This window comes from Triturus cristatus, chromosome 4_2 (assembly GCF_964204655.1).
Source record: "Triturus cristatus chromosome 4_2, aTriCri1.1, whole genome shotgun sequence".
In the NCBI taxonomy this organism is placed as follows: domain Eukaryota; kingdom Metazoa; phylum Chordata; class Amphibia; order Caudata; family Salamandridae; genus Triturus; species Triturus cristatus.
The window spans coordinates 372,784,387-372,801,014 of NC_140586.1; the positions used below are offsets into that span (position 1 = coordinate 372,784,387).

The 16,628-nt window shown below is 42.0% G+C and overlaps 1 pseudogene; it reads right to left on the bottom strand.

The window, feature by feature from the left end:
• Positions 1 to 4,731: 4,731 nt before the first annotated feature.
• LOC146833913 (large ribosomal subunit protein eL6 pseudogene) lies at positions 4,732 to 5,566 on the bottom strand (annotated as a pseudogene).
• Between the last annotated feature and the right edge of the window lie 11,062 nt (positions 5,567 to 16,628).

Sequence of the window (16,628 nt, forward strand, 5' to 3'; positions counted from 1 at the left end):
GAGTTACAAACTCTGACAAACCATGGGTTTAGAAGATTTACACTGTGAGAATCCTTGACACGCCCTCTTAGAACAGATAGTATTTTCCTTTTAAAATTATATTTTTGTATACATTTGTAATGTTATGACTGTGTGCCTGATGGGAAGGCTTATGCTCAGTACAGTAGGTATGAGTTGGGTATGGTGACATGAAAATGAAAAACTCCTATATAACGTATTCGTGCTCAGGGAAAAGTATGCCAAATGCCATGGGTCTGGTCTGTTTATTAGGAAATGTCATGACAAATGCAGCAGCCCTTGCTTCCTTATATTGCCAAGCATTTATTCAAACTATTATAAGCATTTGGTAAAGCTGCTAAATTTGTTTGATCCCCTAACTGTGGATTGTTATCAGCAGCCGCTGTCGGTAGTAGGAGTAACTGCAGGGCGGTGATGTGGGGAGGGAGAGGGGCAGGGTGGGAGGTAAAAAACTATGGATTACGGAAGTTTACAGGTAAGTTAACATATAAATTAATAAAAACTAATTTTGTTGCGTGCACTGCATCGCATTTGGGAAATCGCAAATTTGGAAATGCAAGACCATTCATACCTATGTGTCACCATTTTTGTACATTCCATTTTGCATTTCCTAAATAGTGATTCCTTGAGATTCGCTATTTAAGAAATTCAAAATGGTAATTTCATACATATAGGCCTTTAGTTACATGCAATCCTATGGGTTAGCATAGTAGCAAGTGAGCAAGTGTTTTGGTGTTGGTCGCACACTCATACAAGCCCTGGGAGTAGAACACTTTCTCTTTGATGGTTCTTGTAAATCTCTGTTGCATATTGTTTTTACGTTTACGGAGGCAGAGTACCCCGTGCCAGAACCCCATTGTAGGATAATGATTACCGGCTGGACATATAGGCCTGGTTTTTAAAGGAGTGAGCGGAGTGAGATTAGATTTTCCCTCCTTCTGACACTACCCAAGAAGGGTTATCAGTTTGAAACTTTCAACAAAATTGGGATACTCACCTTCTTTGGCTTATTTCTGGTCGGTATCAGAGTGACCTATTAAGAAGGGACTTGTTGGCTAAAAATTAAAGGGCTTTCTGTCAGGACTAAGTTGTGTTTGTAGGAGAAGGCGACAAAACTGCTAGGAACTGCATTAGATCAGGACAGTGTTCATATTTGGAGAAATAAAATTTTAAGAAACGAGTGTGGAAGACTCTCTTTCTTTCCTGAAGAAGGTGGGGGTCACAAAAATCTTCAGACCCACCAAAACGCGTCGATGCTTTGATTGTTAGATTTCATCACGGATTAGAGACAAGTGCAACACTCTATGGTTATTATTCTGACAATATGTTTCTGATCCAATAGTGTGCACCTTGATTGGCTGTTTTATTTTGCTGTCTGATAACTGTGATGTTTTCTTGATTGGAAATCATTTTTTCCTGCTTCTTTTCTCACTCGCTGTTTGTTTTTATCTGTTTTTATTCATGATTTTTGTCTTGAACTTAATGTAATACTTACTTGTGTAACTTTATTATAAAATTTGTGATTTTATTATGATTAATTGTTTGTATATATCTAATATTTTAATAAACTCTATATTGTAACACATTTTTTGACTTGATTATTAAGCTCTTTAATTTTGAACCTCTGAGTTTGATTGTATGATCTCGATACTGCTTGAGAGTGGATGTGAACATTTATGGTTTTATTTTACTAGTTTTCCAAGGGGATTGTTCTTTTGACTTTACATATTGTTTTGCCAACTGTAGTTCTGTGAATATTTGTAATTTAGATTTATATGCATAATTGCTGCCAGTTTATGTGCACTCCAGTAATCCTGTGTTGGTTATGATGTCAAACCACTGGTACAGGCTATACACCAGAAACATGATGTCAATTTACTTAGGAGTGATCTGTTTATTATGAAAAGATAATATAAAGCAAGGAGGCATGACGTGTGTCAATGGCATGAGGCCTTTAGGAGTGGATTCTTATTACACTGTTCTAAAGCTGGTAGTGAGATATTCTGTTACATTGGATGTGGCAGATTACGATAATAGGCAAGGTTTTTGATGACCGAATCTAAAAAACCATAGGAACAGAAGATTTGCAAAATGGTAATCCTTAATAGTCTCTATTAGAAGGAATTTTATATTGTTTTGACAACTGTAATTTTATACATATTTTTCATTTTATTATAAACACCTGATTGATACCTTGTGCAAAAGCTGATAACCATCACAGTAGGTCTGAGTTTGTTATCGTGACAGGTCAATGATAAAGGTTATAGACCTGATTATTTATAATGAAAAGTTATGATTAAGGCAGTGGGTCTGACATATTGATTGTAAAAGGTATAAGTTAAAGTCTGGAGTCATTTAAGGGTGGATTGTTTAATACTTTGTAGTAGGGCCAACTGATTTTTGTTTTGGTACATGAAATTTTACATATTATCTTTGTAGGTAAGGATATTGATGTTGGCCATCCCCTCTGACAAACCATAGGGGTCGAAGATTTCCCCTGTGATAATTCTTGCTAGAATCTCTTTGGGAGGGCCGGCAGACTTAGCTTTTCTGCCAGGATCTTGTAATGAAACACAATAAATAAATAATAGATGCAGCCATATGTATAACTAGATCCATATAGCTATATAGAGAGCCTTTAGGTTAGATTACGTCTGCTATTGGTATGTGAGTAATTTATTATCTGCTTCCATTCATGATAGTGTACTGCCTGAGGTAATGGTTCAGTCCAAATCTGTCATTGGCTCTCTTGCACTGTGAATGACAGCAGTTTTTGAACACATGTACACTTCCACATGAAAATGAAAGGGCTAGTTGGCCAGTCCTTTAGTTTTCAATGTTCTCCTATTATAGTTCCCCTTTCATTTCTTTCCTTCTCCTCTTTTTATTTTAATTTTGCTGAAGAGGATACTACTTCTCTCCTGGCCAAGCAGGCAGGTTGCTTGCTTGCCGCTCATTTCATCTGCAGTGTGCTGAATACCATGTAGACATACAGCCAGACAGAGCCTCCAACTGCCAAAGCGGACCCACATCATCCAGCACCTGTAAGACCTCCACTGGCTCCCCATCCAGAAAAGCTGCCATTTCAAACTCCTGACCCACTCCTACAAAGTCCTCCATGAAAAAGGATCCACCTACATGAACCACTGCCTGAATTTCCACCTACCTCCCAGGAACCTCAACTCCGCTCACCTCACCCTCACACAGATACTATGATTCCACCACTGCCGCACAGGAGGACGAACCTTCTTCCAGCTCACCTCCAAGTCCTGGAACACCCTCCCTCTCCCCCTCTGTACTTCACCCTTTTTTGACTCACTTTGGGAAGTTACTCAAGACCTGGCTCTTCGACTGATACCTGCAGAACAACGTCTGGATACCCTCTTGGGTGAGAAGCTCCGCTATATAAGTACCTCTTGATTGATTGAATGATGTAGCCACTTCCTCTAAACCAGGCGACCATCATTTATTTATTTATTTTATATATTTTGAAGGTTTTATATAGCGCGAACAAGACTCTTGCGAGTATCAGAGCGCTTTACAGTTAGAAAGAAGGCAAAGTGTAGTATACACAGACAACAGTCAATAAAAGAAATACAATGAGTAGACAGAGAGTTCAAGTGAATTTAGCCATGAGGATAGCTTTCACTTCTCTTTTGAAGGAGGAAGTGGATGGGTTCATTCTTGTTTCACTGGGCAAAGCGTTCCATATCTTCGGAGCCATACCAGAGAAGGAACGGTTATACGTTTTTTTCTTGGCAAATCGTTGAGGTTGTAGGAGATGCCCTGGAATGCTATTGTCTATAAAGTATCATTGTTTGCTCTTTCCAAGATGGCCATTGCTTTGGTCATTGCTTTGGTTCTCAAATAGAAGACCATGCTGGAATCTTAAAACAACAACCATATTCAAAACTTCTGCAAGGCTGACACTAGCTACTTCATGTGGTTTCGTTACTGCAAGAATATGATGCTGAATATTGACTGCACTTTGTTTATTCTTTATGTACTTATATTCTTTTAATGTATCTTGCATATGTTGTTGAGTGTGTGTGTGTTATACTGGGATTGTGTCAGAGGGTGAATGCAAGAATCAGTCAGTGGATGCATTAGTACAAAGATGAGTGATGAGGTGCATGTATGATGACTCATTGAGTGTCCAAACCCATCAGTGACACAACATGCACTTTCATTCATCAGCAACACCTATCAGCATTGCAAATGCTTGTTCCACTAATGTTTATGTTACTTTTCCTCGTCTGGGTTCCAAAGGTATGGTGTTAAGATGGTCATAATCGACTCACAATATTTACTTTATGCCCTGACCAGCAGGTTTACTGGGACATCCAAGTAAGTTTGAACTTAGTTACAAAGAATGTAATTACTACTTGATTTAGAAGACCTAGTAGTATAAAGTGTAAGCCTTTTAATGCAATTATGGTCAGTTGTTATAGAGGTACAAGTATAAGAAAGATTTTCGAAAAGAATAGCTATCAATAGTGCAAAGATGCATTGGCACGGAGGCCCAGATGTTTAAAGGACCCACTGCACTCCACACTGCTGATCTTTACTTCCAATTGCTCTTACTTACATTTGGATCCATGTCACCCTTGCTGTGCCACTGAGATGATAACATGTTGCAGAGACACCTTATCATATTTTTCCTGCATATCAAGAAAAGTGAAGTATTTCGATGCACCTGTTTTTACCAGGCTATTAGAATGTATTTACGTGGCAAGAAAAGAAAGACTTTGGGGAGGAGGTCTTTTCTTTTAATAAGCAATTTCCTGACCAGTTAGAAAACTGGTTTAGGTGAGCTCTATTGGCTAAACAAAAGGTAGATCTCAGTTAACTGCGAAGTTGGGGCTTTTTCTTGATGAGAGGCCAGAGCTGCGAATCCACAAGCTCCTGGTCATTTTTGCGCTATTCCGTTACCTCATGTTTTTCTTTATCTGTGTCAAAGATTTCATACTCCTGGTGTTTGGGTTTGTGCAGCATTTTCTTCTTGAAATAGGAATCAGTAAGATGTTTGGGATTTTTACTGAAGAGATGTCAATCTTGGTAGAAGTGGCACTGATAAATTTCTGGAGAGCTCTACGCAGTGCAATGCGATTTATACCCAATGAACATTTTACAAAGAGCCTCAGAAACATCACACGCTTTCCTCTGTGAACCCCATTAAGAAGAATCATAACGGTCCCAGGAGAAATAGAGGACTGCAGCATGTTCCAGTCCTTGACAAAGGGCATTTTACTATCACTCAGCAATTTGTGAGGTACATCTTCATTGTGATAATAGTGTTTCATTTTACAATGCTTAACCGTACGGGGTTCCTCCATTCTTGTCTCCAGCAAATGTCTTTGAACTAGTTCCTGGTGCTCTTGCCTGTTTTTTAAATTATTGGTTCTGTGGCAGTGCACTTGCAATTGTAAATTTTTCTGGCATACATCGCTGATTGGGAATATATCCTGATACTGATACCGCGAGCCAGAATCGGGTTGCTGCTGCCACAATGCTTTTTGTTCTTCTTTGCTTTCTGCTTGTCTGCCATCTTTGGTAATGGAAAAAGCAAAAGTGGTTGAAGAGTGATGTCCAATGTCAGATATTTCTTATGGGAAAATAAAAGGGGGATAGGTGGAGTGCTTTTCAAAGCCATAGACACTGACAGTTGCTTAGGGTGCATTCCACTCCATTGGTTTTTTGCACACTATGCCCCCGAAACAAGGACCAGGATAGCTTCAATTGAGATGATCTCCAATATAGGTAAGATATTACACCCACTGTGGTATTGCTTCGCTGTGGAGCCTCGCTGCCGCAACATTCCACACATTGTGGGCAATTCCTCATGACATGTGTTGGAGAGGATCTTATATCTTCTGTTTTTAAGGCACAGTCCCACGTGATCGTGTTAACACGCAGCATATTGGTGCCTGTGTGGTAAATATTTAAATTACCTGTACTATTTTTATGCGGTAAAATACAATATGAATAACTCAGTAAAAATAAGAGGCAGAATCCGTGGTATTCGAGGGTATAATAGGGTATTTATTCCTTACAAAGGAATGATGGTTCGAACCAGGCAATCGAGTTCCGTCACCACGAAGGTTCAGGAAGGGATCAGCAATACATTATTGACAAGTTGTCATATTTATATTGAAGTGCATTACAGTAAAGACAGATACAGGAGGCGTATACTAAAAACGTCATTATGATGATGACACGAATGGGTGGATCCATAAGAGAATCCTGCAAAGTCAGCGAAAATGCATGGCAGAGATGCGCGCGCAGCCGCATGACGTGTGATTGACGTGTAACTAGAGGGTGAAGGGAACTTGACATTTTAGCCCTACATGAGGAGACAGAAGTCTGGGGTGTCAGGACAACCTAGTCCTAAATCATATCTAATATCTTGTGTTTAAAGAACTATATTATCTAGAAGGAAAGGTCTTCTCGTACAGATCCTATTCTATACTGACTGCTAGTGCGTGTACAAGCGTCTAAGTGTCTACATGAGATGCGAGGGAGGCATGGGCCTACCATGGTAACGAGAGTCATGAATTACTTGTGCGGAGACAGTAAGGCCGGGCCCTTAGCTCTGCAGCTAGAGGGATGTTTACCTAAGCTACTTAGACAGGAATGCATTTCTTGAGGAGCGGAACAGATAACTTGAAGGCTGAATACAGTTTTTGGCAGGCAACAGGCCGGGCTTAGGCACCGTTAGCCGCGCAGGAAGTAAGACAAAGTTCATGGATACATATGCAGGTCCAGGCTGGAGCATTCAGAGGCAGAAGCAGGAAAAGCTCGATGGCAGAATTCAGGGCCTACCTTGCCAGAGCTGGAGAACGTGAAAAGTATACCATATAAAGACGGTGGCAAGGCATACTTAGGAACGGAATATCTGGCCCATTCATGGCAGATATGAAAGAGTACATATTAACGTTGGACACAATTGTATTTGCGTCTTCATAGCTTGAACCTGTAGCATGTACATGGAGCCGTTGGGGTCTAGATAGGGGACACAACTGACCATAAAAATTCATATTTCCTCATTCCCTCCTTGTCCCCTACGGACCCTCATGAAATATCGATCCTCAGGAATCCATCAATCTGTTCATGTAACATCATTTGCTCTTCTTTCTTCTTCTGGGATCTTGAATGAAAACTTGAACGTGGAATACACGATGTGGCACACAGGCCGCAAATCGCTGGTCCACATTGTAGACATAGGCAACAACTGAATACTATGAGAAGGCCAATACCTAGGAAGGATAGGACTTTCCATCCCCAGGCTGACAACACGCTCCAGAACCAACCGGACCATGTCCAGGTGCCTGCATTCTGATGTATCTGATTTGCAATCTTGTGAAGACGAGTTATGGCTTTATATACGGATGGCGCGTTTTCTGGGATGAAAACACAGCAACTTGATCCGATGACCCTACAAGCTCCGCCCCTATCTGCTAGGATGACGTCAAGGACAAGACGATTTTGAAGAACAACAATCCGTATCGCAGACTGCTCCTCTGTTAAGTTGCCTAGGGCAGAGGTAGTTTCATTCACTACTGCTTCAAGGGTTCTGGTTAATCTTCGTATCAGTTTACTATTTGAGACAACACCTATGTAAGGAAAGAGACCTTTATTGAAGTCTGTATATTGTTCCCATGCTGTTTCGGTGTAGTCAACAATCGGGATATCTCTCTGAGGTCTATGGTGTACTAGATTGGTATTTCTATGATAATCAGGAGGGGCTAGGAAAACAGGTGGCAAAAGGAATGCAATGTAACAGGTACCATCCCAGTCTGGAGGTAGACGTATATATGCGGTATGACCACATATGAAGTAGGAATGACGGGAAGCTCTAAATGTAGACTTGCCTTTATCACTGAATTCGATCACAGTAGTACATTTACTATGACCCAGGTGTACTGAACCATTCTTTCTTACACAGAATTCACCTTTAACTGGTAATACTGACATAGCAGGCAAGACTAGTGTAGCTTCAGATTCAACATTTAGAATCATGAGGTTAAGTGTAAAATTACCTAATCCATATACTTCATTTTCTAGATCAGTTCCTGTTCTTTTGAGAAGTCCCTCCTTGTTAGGATAACAGGCTTTAAGCAAAACTAAGTTCAGGTTTCCCCATACCCAGTTGCTCTGGTATACTACAGTGTTTGAATCTAGAGAGTTAATCAAACTAAGCCATGCTCCACAGGAACCATTGTGTGTGAACGGATATGGAAAGAGAGGCAGAACTCCTTTGTATTTCTGATAGGGAGGGAGTCGGCCACATATCCAACAATTTGTAGCATTGCTGGTCTGATGGGAATGATGTAACATACTAATGAATGTGTTGTTGCGCAGCGCAAATCTATAGGACAACTCATGTGGAGGTAGTTCACTAAAAGAATGTTCGGCAGTAACATTGTAAGCACGCTTGAAAATTGGATAGTACATATGTAACAGTATACTTGCAACAATAATAAAAAGACTTAGGAAGAACATAATCAACAATGTCACTATACAGTGACTATGAAGTGATTTACAGTATGCATGTTTCTTGAGCTGTTTCTGTCTATTTTTCTCTCTCATTCGGTCTAGAGGATACATGTCAAAGACTTAATTCAACCGATTCACCTTGGAGAGGACTTAAACAATCGAATTGTCTGACTTGCTAGACCTTAGTTTCAGTTTATAGTTCTCTTTTTCTGACTTTTCAACCAGGGGGAGTTTTGAGTCAGTCGGTGAGGGAATGCAGGGCTGAACGTTTAAATCCGATGGTAGTCCATGAAATTTCTTGATATGACTCGAGTGTAACCACCCCTTGCGACCCTCAATCTTCACGGCTGTCCTTGTGGTGAGAAGAACGAGCTTGGGTGACTGCCAACGAGGCTCCAGCGGGCTCCTCCTGTCGAAGTTTCTTACAAGCACTAGGTCTCCTGGAACCACGTCATGGGGCTTCACCTCAGTGTTATCGGGAAAAGCTGCAGCTACCTGTGAACGACAAGATTGTAGTGCAGACATCAAGGAAGCCAGGTAATCTGTCAGCATATTACAATCAACATCAGTTATTTTACGAGGTCCCCCACATATTTGGTGGCCTACCGAAGACCACCTCGTACGGGGATAGCCCTGTGCGAGAATGTGCTACCATTCTCATGAAAAATAGTGCAACCGGTAAGGCTACTATCCAGTCGACACCTTTCTCTCTACAGATTTTAGAGAGTCGTATTTTCAGGGTCTGATTATGACGTTCCACGAGACCTGCTGCCTCGGGATGTCGGACACAGTGGAATTTCCATTGATAGCCTAACAAGAGTGAAATGTGTTTCATTAGCTCGGATGAGAACGGCTGGCCATTATCTGAGTACACGATACGAGGCAAACCATACCGTGGGAAGAATTCACGAACTAATTGTTTGGCAGTAGTCGGGGCAGTGTAATCTGAAACGGGATACGCCTCTGTCCAACGGGAAAGAGCGCATACAACTACGAGGACATATTTGAATCCTCGACATCGTTCCATCTGGATATAATCCATCTGGAGGACTTCAAAAGGGTGATCGGGAGGTTGAAATCCACCCTGCTCTACAGGTACGCCTTTACCTGGGTTGAACTGACAACAAATCATACAAGTTCGGACTTTCTGTTTGGCTGCAGCTCGTAAGTGTTTGTTGAACCAAATGTGTTGAATACTGTCTAACATAGCTTTTTCTCCTAGATGTGCTGGACTATGTATTGTGTTAATGATAACTTGAACCATTGAGTCGGGGAGAAACCATATAGATTTTCCCTTCGTCATCCATCCCTGATCGGTTTGGATCCCTCCTAATTCAGTCCATTTCTTTATTTCCTCTGGTGTAGCATGTGTCTGTATGTCAATTACATCAAGAGCGGGATCCTTAACTGTCATGCAGTGTGTCGGCGTCGGAACTATTGTTTTTGTCAAGTCAGTTGCATGAGTCTGATTCTGTGCTGTTTGCTTAGCTGTTCGGTCTGCTAGGTCGTTACCCTGGGAAATAATATTGGTAACTTTTGTATGAGCTTTACACTTCATGATAGATATTGAAATAGGTAGATGTATTGCATCTAATAGAGCTTGAATGAGGGAACCGTGTTGAATGTTGGCACCGTGAGAAGTCAAATAACCTCTCTCTCGCCAAAGGACTCCGAAGTCGTGTACGACTCCGAAAGCATAACGTGAATCTGTGTATATGTTAACTTTTCTATTCTTGGCTTGAATACAGGCTTGTGTCAGAGCAATAAGCTCTGCTGCTTGAGCTGATAATGTGTCGATACAATTTGTTTCAATGACTTCGGTGTCTGTCGTGACTGCATAGGCGGCCACTAACTTTCCTGTACTTGTTCTCATACATGAACCATCTACATAAAGTGTCAGGTCTGGATCTGGTAATGGGACATCTGTCAAATCTTGTCTGGGTTTGGTCGTAATAGTAATGACTTCAATACAATCATGTGCCAGTGGGTCTGTTCCACTTAATGGCAAAAGTGTGGCAGGATTTAATGTACTACAACGTCTGATTTCTATGTGTGGCTGGAACAATGTGAGTTCGTAACCTGTCAGTCGTGCTATAGTCAAGTGTTGTGTCTGTGTCCGGTTCAAGAGAACCTCTACTGCGTGTGGTACTTGTACTGTCAATTGATGTCCTAATACTATGGAATCGCTTTGTCTAATTGCTAGAGCTGTCGCTGCAACTGATTTCAGACACGCAGGAAGAGCCTGAGCTACGGGATCTAATGTGCTAGAAAAGTAAGCGCATGGCTTGTGTGATCCTGCTTGTTTCTGCGTGAGTACTGACAAAGCAGTACCTTCACGTTCTGTAACAAAGAGTGTAAAAGGCTTACTGTAACATGGTGTCGCTAAGACAGGTGCTTGGCATAAAGCTTTCTTTAAGTCTTCAAAAGCTTGTGTATGTTCTGGAGTCCAAGGGAGGACAGTCGATGTCGCTGCCTCCTGTGTTGTCAACTGAATGAGTGGTTTTGCTAAAAATGCATATTGGGGGATCCACTGCCTGCAGTACGAAGTGAGGCCTATGAAGGCCCGTACCTCCTTTTGTGTCTTGGGTGGTGGCATGTTTACAATTAACTGGATGCGATCAGGTGTGAGCTGTCTCCCCCATTTGGACAGCAAGTGCCCTAGGTACACAACTTGCTGGGCACAAAATTGCAGCTTTGAAGGGGACACCTTGTGCCCCTTGTCGGCTAAGAAATGTAAAACCGTCAGTGATGCTTTTTCACATTCGGGTTCGCTTCGGGCGGTGATCAGCAGATCATCGACATACTGAAGCAGTGCAGTGTTAACAGGCATGTGGATACTGTCAAGTTGTCTTTTCAGTGCTTGGCTGTAGATGCTAGGACTTTCTGTAAATCCTAGAGGTGCGCGTGCGAATTTAAAACTTCGTCCATTTAAACTGAATCCGAACAAATATTGGCTTTCCGGATCGATTGGGACGCTGAAGAAGGCGTTCTTGAGGTCAATTACGGTAAAGAACGTTGCCTCTGAATCAATAGCTGTCAGTAATGAAGAAATATCCGGGACCACGGGATATTATGGTACAATGCGTTTATTCAATTCTCGCAGATCAATAACTAATCGATATACTGGGGGTGCTTTTGGGTCGGTTCGTTTAAGAATCGGAATAATCGGAGAATTACATACATTGGAGTCGGTTTCTACAACCACTCCTTGTGAGATGAGCTCGTCAATGATTTGCAGTAAAGCCACTACAGCATCTGGAGGTAATTTGTATTGTCGCATTCGTGGTAATACCACTCCTGCTTTGAGTGTGACTCGATATGGTGTAATGTGCATACAACCTACATCAGTGGGGCCTTGTGCCCATAAGTGTGCAGGTAGATTCTGTAACCGGTGATCCATGTCTCTAGACACGTAGTGACCTTTAAAGTCACGCAAAAATAGTCGTACTCCGTCCGGAGAACAACATATTATAGCTCCTAGAGCTTTCAATGTTTTTATACCTAGCAAGTTTTCTGGGCATGATTTCGTAAGCAATAGATCTGTAGTCCGTGTCAATGGACCAACTGTAAATGCAAGTGGTTGCGATACTTCGTTAATAGTAGGCTTTCCTGAAAAACCAAGGGAAATATTTTGTGAGCCTGAGAGGGGTGCCCCTGGGACTTCGTCGTGACTTATAGTTGTTCTGCTTGCCCCTGTATCAAGTAGAAATTTTCTGTCTTTCCCTAATACTTGACTCTGTACATAGGGACCCTCTTGATCTACAGGAACCTCAATAAGGGGTAAGCCAACTTCCCTCTCTAGGCTATTTCATGTGTATCGCTGATACTCTGGATAGTCATTTTGTGCATACTGGTACATCTGTTGTGTCGTGTTCTGTGTGGCAGCAATAGGCTGTGGCTGTTGTTGTGGCACGGTCTGTTGTGCAGCTTGCATAGGCTGTATATTCTGAGGTATTTGTTGTTGGATCTGATCCTGTCTAGGCGGACGCGGTCTCTCCTTGGTTTTACCCGTAGCGATATTATGTTTCAGAACTGCACAATCATTTATATAATGACCTGGCTGTTTACAATAGTTGCATGTCCCTTTAACGGGAACCGCTGAATTACTGGACTGTGTCGCACCCTTTTTATGACCGTCAGCTGGAACTGACTGAGCGACAAGCATTTTCATTTTCGTGTCTTTCATACGTCTGTGTTCGTGTTCTTGCTCTTCTCTAATTCTATTCTGGTGATACTGTAACATTTGTAACATTTGTGAAGGGGTGTTAGCTTGCCAAGTGCTCTCGACTTTCAATACTCTGTTTTTGACCTGCGGCAGAGAATTCTCGACTAGTTTTGTTACAAAAAGATGTGGATATGACTCACTATTTGCTTTCAGGCCGCTATTAATACCAAAACATTTTTCAAATCGGGAATAAAAATCACTGGTGTCTTCCTCGGGTTTCTGTTTACAGGCTGAGATTGCTCCCCAATCTTCCTTTTTCGTAGTTAATAAACGTGGCAATACTTGTACTAATAGACCTGGCAATGCTTTTGTTTTGTCCCCAAGCCCTACGCCTGCAGTTCGGTTATTTTCTTCATTTTCTAATGCGGTCCAATCAATCTTTTGGTCTCCCACCTCCCATTCCTTTTCCTTGAGTTTCTCATAAATACCGGCAGGCAATAATACTTTCAATATTTTCATAATGTCAGGATAGGTATAATCACCCATGAGTAACATGTCTTTTAGCTCACGGTGGAAACCTGCTGGATCTTTGTCATGGCTGGGCACTAATTTTTTCATTTCTAATAGTTCTATTTTCGTTATGGGCGTGTACACAAACACGCGTCTAAACGTATTGTCATTATTCCTGACTGGGTGTACTTCGCGTAAGGGATTCTGTCTGTCTATGTAATACTGGTTTCTCTCCATGGAAGGAGCTGGATCATGTTCTGGGCCCAAAAAGGCACTATATCTATGTCGGTATTCTAGAATTACTTTAATTAGATCGGTACCTAGACCTCTCCATTTATTCGTGAGTAGTTCTATCAATATATCAGGTTGGGGACCAGGATCGGAGTGTTGGCCTTTATATATTATAAGGAGATGTTGTATCATGTATATACTAGCCAAACGTTGTTCGTCTGGGACGAGATTCAGAAACGTGTGTGCTAGCGCATCATCACTATATTTTTCAGGGTTGTCAGCCCATTGTACTGCTGACCTGGCTAATTCTTGTTCATCCATAGAATCGAGCACATGGTACCCCCTTCGTTCTCGAAGTAATTTATCGGTAGCCTGGAATAAGTGTTCAGGGGTCCTTGGATTTGTAATAACTGTTTGAAAAATTCTGTTACATTCTAGACGTATCGGACGTATTGTTTTATTAAAGGATCTTCCTTTTCCTACATAAGCTATCGCTTGTCTAGCTGGTAATTCAAATTGTCCTGTGTTCATTTCTGACTGTTCCTCCTCCTCTTCCTCTGATTCAGTTTTATCTGCTTCTATTCTGTTTTCATGTATTCGTTCTACTTCTTTTCTGATCCTTCGGCACATTGCTTCTATACACTTCTGTTTATCATGTCTCCCGTCTGTTATATTCTGACCCCATCTGGTAAGTGCTTGCATTTCCTCCGAATCTACCTCTGGCCTATCTCTATTTCTGATCAAACAGTTTATAAAAAAACGTAACAGTAATTTTTGTATGTCTACTTTCTGGTATTCCATGGCTTCGGCAATACTTTCAAGGACCTTGCCCTGATTGGATAAAGCGGTATATTTTGTCTAGGTGTTCAACCATTCCTGGTAACGTCATTAAATAGTTTGCAGCTCGTCGCAAACGTACTGAAGACAGCAACATTCTGTCGTGTTTTCCTGGTACTGGATCATATCTACAATCGGAAAGAGGCTCGTTTAATATATTGTCTGATATTCTTTGGGGTGTACGTCGATATGCTAAATCTCTATAAGTTAATCTAGTTGTTGGCGGTGGCGTGGAGAAACCTCCTGTCGCACCCCCTGAGGTGGCAAGTCCAAAAGGATTTGTTGGGTGCAGGGTAGAGAGTGTCGGTGCAGGAAGGACTGTAGAAACAGATGGAATTGTTAGAACTTGAGTAGGAGTTTGTTGCTGCGGAGGTGAGTGCAGCTGGTTCTGGGGTTGAGTGTCGTTAACGGGTGGTGTGCGTGGCTGCACACCATTAGCATATTCGGGGGCTGCATCGTCTAAATAGGAAGAAAGGAAAATGTCTTTTGCGTTCTTGGGATGTACTTTAATCGGGAGTAACGGAGGTGGCAGATCTTCTGGTACCTCCAAAGTGGCCTTAGGCAAACCCTCGGCCAGAAGAGGATACATACCATTCATAAGAGTGTTTCGTTGTCTGTCTACTTGTTCTGTTTTTATTCGTGTACCTTCGTCAATTAATATGTTTTCTCGGGCCTTTTCTGAATCTTCCCTACTTTTCTCTTCCTTTCTGAGCGCTTTCTCTGTGCTCCTATGCGATTCTTTACGCCATAGTTCAATGGCATCTTTCTGTGACTGTCTGGCTTTCTTTTTCCATAACGCTTCTTCTATTCTCATGATGCAATCTGCATCCCATGTTCCAGCAGCGGGCCATCTCTGACTCTCTGCCAAATCCTTGGTGTAGTCCACCCATAGATCAAGATATAATACGGCATCTAGGCCATGTTTATGGTACATAAAGTACCCTGGAGTGTCCCTAGGTGGGATAGGAACAGCTTCCTCGAGTATCCCTTTTCTAGTTTTTATCTGTCTTAATTTTGAAAATAACGGCATCTTGAATCTTGTTACTTAATTCTTACTTTTACTCGGACCTGAACACAATTTATACAATAAACACAATAATGAAGATCGAACAATCACCCATACCACGACATTTAAAACATATCAAAACATTTTAGAACGAACAATAATAATTAGAATAAAACTAGTTAACTGCATAATACTAAATATACTGTATGTACTGCTAAACAGTACAGATACACTGCTAAAACAGTGCAGACCAGGTCTGTGTACCCAGACCCGTCTTGACCGGCACAAACTAATGCACACGTCTAGATGCGTCCCCAGCAACGGTACTCACCGGGAAGCACGGAACGGAAGGCCTCGGAAGTCTGGACTGGACTAGACCAAACTGGACTGGACTCGACTCGTGACTTAGATACTTCGGAACTTCGGAATCTGGTGGGCCTCTGTATACCTCGGATCTTGCTCTCTCAGCTAGGCTCTGGTCGGGATTCTCCGCACTCCTCACCGCCTCGTCTGGGTGTTGATCGCAGCCTCAGTCGCCCCCGCTGGCCTGAGGGAGATACAGGAAATCCTGCGGGTACGCGTAATTGTCCGTCCGGCTGTGGCAGGAGACCGGGTCTGCAACGCACCTCCGGCGCGTGGGGTGTGAGAGGTGTCCCTATTCGGGCGCCAATTATGTGGTAAATATTTAAATTACCTGTACTATTTTTATGCGGTAAAATACAATATGAATAACTCAGTAAAAATAAGAGGCAGAATCCGTGGTATTCGAGGGTATAATAGGGTATTTATTCCTTACAAAGGAATGATGGTTCGAACCAGGCAATCGAGTTCCGTCACCACGAAGGTTCAGGAAGGGATCAGCAATACATTATTGACAAGTTGTCATATTTATATTGAAGTGCATTACAGTAAAGACAGATACAGGAGGCGTATACTAAAAACGTCATTATGATGATGACACGAATGGGTGGATCCATAAGAGAATCCTGCAAAGTCAGCGAAAATGCATGGCAGAGATGCGCGCGCAGCCGCATGATGTGTGATTGACGTGTAACTAGAGGGTGAAGGGAACTTGACATTTTAGCCCTACATGAGGAGACAGAAGTCTGGGGTGTCAGGACAACCTAGTCCTAAATCATATCTAATATCTTGTGTTTAAAGAACTATATTATCTAGAAGGAAAGGTCTTCTCGTACAGATCCTATTCTATACTGACTGCTAGTGCGTGTACAAGCGTCTAAGTGTCTACTTGAGATGCGAGGGAGGCATGGGCCTACCATGGTAACGAGAGTCATGAATTACTTGTACGGAGACAGTAAGGCCGGGCCCTTAGCTCTGCAGCTAGAGGGATGTTTACCTAAGCTA